We start from the raw sequence: 11108 nt of genomic DNA on the forward strand, positions 1-11108 counted from the left end.
GAATTGATTTTTAGTTTTATTCCACTGTGGTCTGAGAAGGTACATGGTATGATTCTGATTTTTTTTTAATTTACTGAGATGTGTTTTGTGGCCTAAAATATGATTAATCTTGGAAAAAGCCCCATGCACTGAGAAGAATGTACATTCAGTAGTTTTGGGGTAGAATGTTCTATAAATGTCTGTTAGGTTTTAGAATCCCATTTAAATCCAGTGTTTCTTTATTTATTTTCTGCTTTGATGATCTGCCTAGCTCTGTCAGTGGGGTATTAAAGTTCTCCATGATTATGATGTTACTGTTAATTTCCTTACTTAGATCTGATTCAATTTGCTTTATGAATCTGGGAGTTCCTTTGTCAGGTTCATATATATTTAGGATTGATATGTCTTCTAGTTGAATTGCTCTCCTTACCATTATATAATGGCTTTATCTTTTTATACCATTGTTGATTTCCAGCCTATTTTATCTGATATTAGAATGGCTACACCTGCTTTCTTTTGGTTTCCATTTGCATGAATATTTTTTCCATCCCTTTATCTTCAGCCTATGTGAAGCCCTGTGGGTTAAATGTGTTTATTGGAGACAACATATAGTTGTGTGTTTTTTTTTTTTTTCGGCATATTATGGGGGTATAGATTTTGAGGTTTCAATAAATGTGTGGTTTTTTAAATCCATTCAGCCAGTCTATATCTTTTAAGTGTGGCATCAGGACCATTCATGTTCAATGATAGTATTGATAGGCAGGATACTGTTCTGTTCATCATGTTGGATGACAACTTGTTATTTTGTTTTCCCTCTTGTGCTAAAGTTTTATAAAAGCTATGAGTTTTAACTTTTGAATGTTTTTACACTGGTGGGTATCTAATGTGCTATTTCAGGTATAATGCAGTTCTGAGTATTTCCTGTGGGGCAGGTCTGTTAGTGACAAATTCCCTTAATGTTTGCTTATCTGGAGAAGTCCTTATTTCTCCATCATTTATGAATCCTACCTTTGCAGGATATAAAATTCTTGGCTAGCAGTTTTTCTTTTAAGAAGACTTAAAATGGGGCCCAGCCCTTTCTGGCTTTAAATGTCTCTGCTAAGTCTGTTGTTAGCCTGATGGGTTTTGTAGACTAGTTGTTCCTTTTGCCTTGTAGAATGTTCTCCTTCATTTTTAGTTTGACCAAGTGTCTTGGAGATATCCTATTTGCTACAAATCTTCTTAGTATTCAATTACCTTCTTATATCTGGATATCTGAATTTTTGGCTATACCAGGGAAGTTTTCCTCAGTAGGTCCCTTGAATAGGTTTTCCATAATTACTGCTTTTTCTTCTTCTCTCTCAGGGTTACCTATGATTTGTATATTTGTTTGCTTCACATAGTCCCATATTTCTCTGAGTGATTGTTCATTATTCTTTATTTTTTTTTTTTCTGCATCTCTGACTGACTGGGTTAGTTGGAAAGCCTTGTTGTCAAGCTCTGATATCTTTCTTCTGCTTGGTCTAGCCTGCTGTTGAAGCTTTTGGTTGTATTTTGAAAATCCCTAAATGACTTTTTCATTTCTTTAAGTTCTGTTATATCCTTTCTTGTGTTGCCTAGCTCTTTAGTGACTTTTTCCTTTTTTTCATTGATGTCCTGAATTTTTTTTTTCTCCTTTGTGTTGGTTTCCAACTTTCTCCTCAGTCCCATTTACCCTATTTGCCATCCACATTCTGAATTCCATCTCTGACATTATGATAATTTCCTTTGGTTGGTGTTCATTGCTGTGGATCCATTGTGATCCCTTGGGGTGTTGAACTAGCTTCCTTTTCATGTTGTCCGAGTTCTTTTGCTGACTTCTTCTCATCTGAAACATCTGTCCATTTAGGACAGCTAGGTTTGCAGCTCATCAGTTCTCCTTTGCTAGGAACTCTCCTACTTAGTGAGGAGAGGTCCCTAGATGATGCTTTTCTGACATACTCTGGAAGACTGACCCAGCAGGGGGTGGGGGGCAGATGCACTACAAGCCATTCTCCTGTGATTGCCATAGTCCAAGCTGGTGCTAGATGATCTTCATGCAGAGTTGTGGGTCATTCCCCAGGCTGCTGTTGGAAGCCTGGGTTGGGGACTTGGTGAATCCGTCTCCATGGAGGCGGGTGTTGCAGGAGATTGATCTGCCTGGGTCTCCCCACAGTTCTGACAGTGGAAACTGGGAAAGGCTATCTAGGCAGTGGTAGTGGTCAGGGCTATGAGTGTTCACTCCAACCAGGTCCAGGTCCAGTGATGGCTCAAGGCTAGTGGGGCCCTGGTGGAGTGTTGGGCCATGGAGAGGCCGTTCCTGTCAGAAAATGGGTAGAGCCTTAGGGGCAAGGGCATGGGTTTCAGTGGCAGTTCAGAAGCCTCAGGGGAAGAGCTGCAGGGCCTGCAGGCAGTGTGTAGGTTGTGGGAGTGGGTCTGTAGGGCTGGGCTGCAGGGTAGCTGGGGCTTTCCCCCTGCCCATGTTCCATGAAGGCAGTTGTTGCAGGGCTTCTCAGGTGGATTTTGCCATGCCTATTCAGCTCAAATCCCCCATGGGGGTAGGAGTGCTCAGCTTCTAGTCACAGGGTGTGTGAAAGTGTTTGCTTTCTCTGCTCCCTCCCTGGTGTGACTGGGGTGACATGGAGGTGGCTACAACAAAACTTACCCGTGTAGACCTGGTACATTGGACCTGAGAGTTCAGAATGTGGTCAGTTGCAGCAACCTAGGAACAAAAGCCACTAGGTCCTTCCTGTGCCCACTTTCTGGTGCAGTGATGCTTCACAGACTCTAAGCAGCACCCTGATCAGTCTGGAGGTCTGTGGGGTGGTGGGGAACCCCTCACAGCTCATGCCACAATGTCCATGGTCAGGGGGCATGGAGCTCCAGGGTTCTCTCTTCCTGTCCTTCCCCACACATAGATGCCTCCCCCAGGAACCTTCTGATCTTGTTGAGTGGAACACCCTGCCTCCCTCTCCTTCATTCTGAATGTCCCGTTTCTTCTCCAATAATTCACAATGCTCTTTTCAAGATGGCCCATCTATAGGTGGGCATCCACCTTCGACTTTCAATCCTCTCCTTGAGAGCCACGTGTGTGGACTGCTTCTAGTCTACCATCTTGCCACTCATTTCTTCTATCATTTTCTTTATGTAGATCTGAGTTTCCTTCTCTATGAAGAACTTATGTTAACATTTTTTTGTGAGGCAGATCTATTGGCAATAAATTTCTTCCATTTTTTAAAGAAAGTCTTTATTTCTCTTTCAGTTTTTTGAAGGATAATTTTGCAGGGTTCAGTGTAGTTGGTAGTTTTTTCCCTTAATACTTTAAATATTTCACTACACCCTCTTCTTGCTTGCATGGTTTCTAAGGAAAATTTACATGAAGTTCTTATATTTGCTCCTCTATAAGTAGGGCAGTTTTTTCTTTCTAGTTTCTTTCAAGACTTTTTTCTTTATCTTCTAATTTCTGCATTTTAAGTATGTTATGCATAGGTGCAGTTTTTGTGTTTTTTTTGGTTTTTTTTTTTTTTATCTTTGTTGGTATTTTCTGAGCTTCCTGATCTGTGGTTTGGGGCAAATTCTCAGTAAATATTATTTTGAATATTTCTTCTGTTTCTTTTCCACTTTCTTCTTCTACTGACATTCCCATAATGCATATGTTATACCTTTTGTAGTTGTCCCACCATTCTTGGATACTCTGTTCTGTTTTTTCAGTCTTTTCTCTTTCTCTTTGCCTTTCAGCTTTGGAAGTTTCTATTTGGGATATCCTCCAGCTCTGAGATTCTTTTCTCCATCATTTCCAGTCTTTTAATGAGTTCATCAAAGGCATTCTTCATTTCTGTTACAGTGTTTTTGATCTCTAGCATTACTTTTTCATTCTTAGAATCTCCATCTCTGCTTACATTACCCATCTGTTCTTGCATGCTGTCTACTTTATTCGTTATAGCCTTTAGTGTATTCATCATAGTTATTTTAAATTCCCAGCCTGTTAATTCCAACATCCCTGCCATATCTGAGTCTGGTTGTGAGCTTGCTCTGTCTCTTCAAACTGTGTTTTTTGCCTTTCAGTATGCCTTATAATTTTTTCTTGGTAACCAGACATAATGTACTGGGTAAAAGGAATTGTGGTAAATATGCCTTAGGTAATATAATGGTAAGGTGTTGGGGACAGGCAGTGTTCTAAAGTCCTATGCTTACATCTAAGTCATTTGGTGGGTCTATATCCCTGGACTGCAGACTTCACAAGTGCTTCTCAGACTCCCTTTACCCCACCCTTAGGGTGGACAGAATAGTTAGAGTGGGCTGGGATTGGATATTTTCCTTTCCTAGGTCAGTTAGACTCTGATAAAACTCCAAAAGTTTAGGCTCTGGTAAAATAGCTTCTCTGAGGGCAGGACTTGTTAAGAATACAATGCTCTGGCATATTTCAAAATGGTTCCTTTCCTCTTCTCCTTGTTGGAATCACAGGGGATTTTTCTCCAATATTCACCAGAGAACCTTGTGGAGGGTCCTCCTATGACTGGATCCCTCTGGAGTTTTAACTTTCATACTTGTCCACAATGAGATTCTAGCTATTTGTCAGCTGTAGTTCAGGTTTTCCTATCCAAGTACTGGTTCCTGTGGAGGTTTCAGCTCATGGGTTTCTGCTCTGGTGATTTTTGATTCTCCGTATCCAACTCTCTGTCTCTCCAATTTTGAGGGTAGCAGTTTGCCCTGTGGCCACACTTCTCTTACAGATCTAAGAAGAGTTGTTTATATTTTGTTTGTTCAGCTCTTTACTTATTGGGACAGAGTGAAAACTTCCAAGCTTCTCACATAACAGATGGAAAGTCTAAAATATCTTTTAAAAATATATTTATTTGGATTAAAAAGTGAGTCTGAATAAAAGGATGACTTTAATAAGTAATAGCACAATTGGTATTCTAATAGCTGAAGTTTAGGAACACTGTCATGGTCTAAGGGGTGTTGGGGCAGAAGCAATGTCTTTCTTTGCTTACTTCAGCTCTCTGGCTTAATAACCACTCTAACTGTGCACATACAGTTCCCTAATCACACAGTCTGCCTGCATGCATATTCCGGTGGCCATCTGTCCCTGAAACAAAAGGTGTGCACAGCAGAGAGCCCCCACCCTGTCAGCTGTGATTTATGAGCTCCTATGTTTGGAGGAGTGGCTGCTCCAGGTTACACTGACTCAGCACCTCCAGAGCAGCCTTTCTGGACATTCTAGCCCCTCCTAGGGAATGCCTGTCTGTGCAGTTACTGTCTAGTCCAGACCCAGAACTCCAGGGGCACTCTGCTTCTTGCTCCACACCCACTTCACCTCCAGCATTTCTCTCCTTTTTCCTGCTCTGTTTGGAGGATATGCCCTCCCCTCACAGCCAGTCCCAGATAACCTCCCTCCCTCCTGTCAGCTGGATTGCTTTGACCAGCCTTAGGTCTCCCCTGGTACAACTGTGAGGCTCTTCTGGGCACTCTAGTCAATATCTACTTTCCTGTTTGTGCCTCTGTCCATCATATCTCCTTTCACTTTGCAAGAGTCTGTTCTGGAAGGGTGGAAAAAAAGAGGATGACAAGTCAAAAGACGTAGGTTCAAGTTGTCATTGTCTGCTATGAGTGTGTGTGTGTGTATAGGAGGAAGGTGTCTAGTGAGCAAGTGATTAATTTCTCTGAGTCTGTTTCCTATGAGTGATCCTTTGGACTTCTAGGCTGCCCTGAATCAAATACTCTTTGTCCTGTTAACAGCCTTATTGCCATTTGGAAAATACCCCACTGTACAATTTTGAAGATGAGCAGCTCCTGTGCCCACCTCTTACCACGGAAGCTGAGGGTGCCAAATCCTTCCTCCACCTTCCCTCCATCCCCCATCCCAGCCATATTGGCTACTCTTTTCTGTGATCCTGATGGTTGGTAAAAACTGGAGAGACCCTCTGGAGCCTGGATCCTTGCCCGTGGTGGTAGGGAGCATAGGCCAGAGAGGTCCTGCTGCACAGCCCATGCCAGTGGGTCCTCTGGCCTCCCACTGATTCTTTGAACCTTAACAGCCTTTCCTTACGTTCCCTTCTTGCCTAAGAGAGTCAATCTATTTTTGTTTTTCACAACCAAGAGTCTGATTGACACAGCCCCTGTCTGTAAGACAAGAATAATAATATCTTCCTAACAGGGATTTTGTGTTGGCTAAATGAGCAAGCATGCCTCCCCTCCTAACTTGGTGCCTGGAACATGAAAACTGAGTTTACAGAAAGCTTATTACATATTGGGCCCTGAGATAAACAGTATTCAACCTTAGCACACAGAATCCTTCCAATGAACCTATAAGAATGGTATTACCATTTGGCAGAAGTGGAAACTGAGGCATGGGGAAGTTAGGTAACTTGCCAAGGCCATGCTGCTGAAAGACAGAATCAAGCTTTGTTTCCAGGTCTACCCAATATTAGAAATCTTTAACTCTCCTCCTTTCTCATTTCTCTGTTTTTGCTCAACTCGGCTTTGAGGGCTATCAGTATGGGCTCGGAATTAAAGGCTAATTAAATAAGGACTAGAAATCCAGAAAAGCCCTCAGGTGAGCTCCTATGAGTAGGGTACCCCTTACTAACTCTGATAGTAATGCCCTTGGTATGTCGAGTAGAACTGTTTGCCTCGACCTCCTACCGTGAACGAGCTCCTGAATGCTAAGCCATGCAGAGCCGGACGAAACCCAGCCAAGGACAGCAGCCAGGGTCGCGCTGGGCCCGCGCCTCTCCACCACGCGACTGGGCGAGGGCGCGAGCCAAGAGGGGAACGCAGAGCGCCAACCGGCGGGAGCCAGGCCCCCGGCAGCCTGGGGTTGTCGGGAAATGTCCCCGCGACAGTGGCGAGGCCAGGGAGGAGGCGGGGCGGGAGTGAGGCTGCGGCATCCGCTCGACCTCGCCGGGGCCCAGTCCTGCAGCACGCCTGGGCCCGCGGAAGCCTCTCGCAGCAGGGCCTGGAAATTCTGGTGCGCCACAGAAGGGCCAACCCCAAACTAGCTTCGAAAAGATGAATTCATGAGCCTGGCAAGTGGGCAGTCAGGAGATGGACCGCCTTCAGGCACCGCGGGATCTAGATGCTCAACCCGCGCCTTCAGAACGCGGTGTGGAAAATGAAAAAGAAGAAGAAAAGAAAAAAAGAAAGAGAGGAGAGAGACGAGGGGGGGAGGGGAGGGGAGAGGAGAGGGGAGAGGAGGGAGGAGGGAGAGGGGGAGAGGGAGAGGGAGAGGGAGAGGGAGAGGGAGAGGGAGAGGAGAGGAGAGAGCACTCACAGTCTTTCTCCCAGGGCGCGGCATGCTTTCCTCTTTCGCTTCTTCCTCAGCAGCACCCTGTAACTACAAGCTGCCCGCAGCTCCCGCCCCCACAGAGGCCAGCGCGCAAGGAGGCGCTTCTTCGCCAAGTTTCCACGGCAACTCCCACGCCTGATTCTGACTGGTCTCACTCGATCTTGTGCACGTCCCTCAGCCAATCACCATGGTCAGAGGGAAGCCCTGCCCTGATTGGCCATGCCTGTAAAGGGGCGGGGCTAGGGTGGGGCTGTCTGCGACTCTGTGCCTGGGCGGAAGTGGTCCCTGGGGCGGAAGTGGTCCCTGGGGCGGAAGTGGTCCCTGGGGCGGAAGTGGTCCCTGGGGCCATAGTCCCTGTTGGTCTTCTGGGTTTGGCGTGAAAGTCTTTGCACCGCCAAAAGGAAAGAAAGACTAACGCTGCCCCCCCACTTCCTCCCTTGGCTGCCTTGCCCACGCCCCGTGAACTCTGCTGGAGTTTGCGGAAAGGGAGGTGGAGCTTTGTTCCCATAGTAGAAGGCCCATTTTACCTTTTTGCGCTGCCTCATTTTTGCTCTGGAAGGCTGTTCCTGCTTCCAGAGCTCCGAGCCGTGTTTTTTCTCTTTGTGTCTCTCCCCCTCCCCGTGACGTGCTCGCGCTGCATGCTCAGGGCACCGTTGCATTTGGTGGTGGAGCACTGAGAGAAGGAGGCAGAGTGCAGCCTGCCAGCCCGCTTCCTGCCCCTGGTCGCGCGGAGCGTAGGCCCTCAGTCCCAGAACTCCGCACTTTCTGGCGCAAGGCCATTGTCTCGGCCGCCGTCTCTCCCTGGCCCACGCTGGGGCATGGGATGCAGGCAAGCGGAAGACGGAGGGGCTATCTGTCCGGAGGAGCGGAGAGCAGAAGTGCTATGACTCTAGGGGTGGGAGTCCAGCCTCAGCAGAGCTCTGGGCCACACGGCTGGCTGCAAATGTTAATTGGGCACAACTTTATTTGACAGAATTAGCCCTGCTGTAATAATCCATAAAGTGCAGAATGTGCATCAGATGCAAGTTTATTGTGTAAAAGCTATATCTTAATCATATTAATTGAAGTTTCACAGCAGATGCTCTTCCTTTTCCAGCCACAGTTTATTACATTTCATTAGCATCATGTTAATGGCAGCACAATAGCAGAAACTGTGGTCATTGAAACACTTTTCTGATGGCTCAACTACATTTTCTGTGCCGTTAACTCAAATGCTAGTCTGGTTAGTCAGGGTTTCTCTGCTGGTGGAAATTACCTTTGTATCTGCAAATTCCTCAAGCATGGTACAAACCCAGCTTATCTCACTTAGACTGATTTTTACCAAGTTAATCATTTGTTGGGCCTCCCAAGATTCTTGGTCTAGAGACAAGGCAGGTCCTGGGCTAGAAAATGTCCGTGCCCCCTCCCCTCCCTCCCTTTTTTTCCCCACTTATTGCAAATTAGATTTGGAGTAGCTTATAAAACACAAACAGCAGGACAAAAATAAACAAGACCAGTGTACAAGGATGCTTGAATTCAAATCCTGACTCCATCACTTCCTAATTGTGTGACTTCAGACAAGTTATTCCATGTCTCTAGGCCGTGTTTCCTGTGTTTGAAGTAATAGCAGATTCCATTCCTCCCAGCCAGCTGTGAGGGTTGAATGTAAAGTGCCTGGGGGCTGGCATGGCTGGGGTGAGAAGGTGGGGCGGGGCTGGGGTTGGGTTGGAAGTTCCTGAGGCCTGCAGCAGGATGCCGCTTTCATCCTCAGGGCAGTGGAGGGCCACTGGGTGCTTGTGGGCGGAGAGGAGGCCCTGGCCTGACTTTGTGCAAAATGACTATGGCTGTTTCATGGAGAACGGATCGCAGGGGAAGGGGACAGCAGGAGCAGTGAAGAGGCTGCTGCAAAAGATGCTGGAGTCTTGGGCGAGGGAGAGGTGAGGGACATCAAGGTGGGGTCCATTTTGAAGGGGAAGCCGACAGGGCTTGTGACAGCCTGGGTGGGGTCGTGAGAGAAGGAGGGGACAGAGGATGCAGCATTGTCCTGAGGTGGGTCTCTCCACCCTGAGCCCAGTGCCTGCTTTGTTACTGAGGAGGGGTCAGCCTCTTAGGGCTTCATCAGCCAGCTTCTGAGGAGCAGGGCCCCACATCATTCCAGCACAGGAGGCTCCAGGGAACTCTCATGTGGGCTGGGGGCATCCGGCTGACTCACTCTCAAGTTTGTACATTGTTTAAAGTGCTTTCTCGTAGCTTACCAAACTTCTCTTCCCACGCCGATCCTGTGCTTTAAATAGAGCCCTCGATTATCCCATTTCACAGATGAGCAAACTAAAACCTGCAAGATACAATAAATGACACACCCAAGAGTATATACTTAGTCATTACTATGTGAGAATGAAGGAAATAACATGAAAACTTTGAGATCCTAATAAAGAAAAGTGTTAGATAAATCCAAGGTATTCTAATTGTAGGAAAAGATATTGGACTCAGGAAGGGGTAAGGAATATCAAGCTAGTACAGTCTACAGTCTAGTAATAAAGTTTAAAATGTTTAAAATGTAATAAATATGATTGTTACCTCCCCACTGGTCTCTTGTTTTGGGGATAAAATTTTCTAGATAAGATACTAAGTGGAACCAATATTTGATCTCCTCTTGTAAAGCTACGTGTTATCTATATCTATATCTATATCTATTCTCAGTTAATCCCAGGAAGGACTCCAAGAATGCACACTATTATCTCCATTTTACAGTTAGGTTTACTCAGGCTTTTTTTTTTTTTTTTTTTTTTTAAGACAGATTCCTGCTCTGTCTCCATGGCTAGAGTGCTGTGGCATCATCATAGTTCACAGCAACCTCAAACTCCTGGGCCCAAGTGATCCTCTTGCCTCAGCCTCCCAAGTAGCAGGGACTATAGGTCCGAATCACAACACCTGGCTAATTTTTCTATTTTTAGTAGAGAACATGGTCTTGCAATTGCTCAGGCTGGTTTTGAACTCCTGAACTCAAATGATCCTCCCACCTCAGCCTCCCAAAGTTCTAGGGTTACAGACATGAGCCACTACATCCAGCCACTGAGGCAGTTTTGTCCTTTGAATAGTTTATATTCTATAAACTGCCTGAGTCTCACATGCTGTGAGGGGTCCAGACATTGCACACCTGCAAGGCCCACACCCCAGTGAAGCCGGAACTAACATCCGGCTTCTGGAAACTGTTGCTTGCTTGCCATGGAAACCGTTGCTTGCTTGCTTGATTGCGCCAACTTTGCATTGTTTGGACCCCTGTATAGTGGGGCTGCCAGCCAACCAATCATGTTAAAGGTCAATGCATGATCCACACGTGATCAGCCACTGCATAGCGTATGCACCATAGGGATAAAAGGCACGCTGCAACCCCAGTCGGGGTCCTTGCCTGCAAGAGTGACCACTGCGTTGGTGCTCTGGGGCTTGGACCCTGGCTAGCCAAAAAATAAACCTCCTCTTGTGTAATTACATCCTCGATGTCTCTGCTTTTCTGTCCGGTGGGGCTGTGGAAGGTCGGTCCCTAACAATGCAATGGAATAACCTTCATAAAAAAGCTAAGCCAAAATTTCAGTTAGGAAGGACAGATAAGTTCAGGGAATTGTTGCACAACATGATGACCATAGTTAACAACGATATATTACATGCTTGAAAATTTCTAAGAGAGTAGATTTAAGTGTTCTCACCATGAAAAAATTAAGCATGTGAGGTAATGCCTATGTTAATTAGCTTGATTTAGCTATTCCACAATGTGTGTATATGTATTAAAACATCACGTTGTATGCCATAAATATATACAGTTTTTGTCAATTAAACAATAGCAGAGCCAGCAAGCAGTTTGTACACT

At 45.7% G+C, this 11108-nt stretch overlaps 1 long non-coding RNA gene across 1 annotated transcript in view; it reads right to left on the reverse strand.

The window, feature by feature from the left end:
• LOC105884769 (uncharacterized) overlaps window positions 1–7369 on the reverse strand; it is a 45072-nt gene extending 37703 nt beyond the window's left edge. Inside the window, exon 1 of the long non-coding RNA XR_001160357.3 lies at window positions 7250–7369. This is a non-coding gene — a long non-coding RNA (uncharacterized LOC105884769). The remainder of the gene's footprint in view (window positions 1–7249) is intronic.
• Between the last annotated feature and the right edge of the window lie 3739 nt (window positions 7370–11108).

Source organism: Microcebus murinus, chromosome 20 (genome assembly GCF_040939455.1).
Source record: "Microcebus murinus isolate Inina chromosome 20, M.murinus_Inina_mat1.0, whole genome shotgun sequence".
Classification (NCBI taxonomy): Eukaryota; Metazoa; Chordata; class Mammalia; order Primates; family Cheirogaleidae; genus Microcebus; species Microcebus murinus.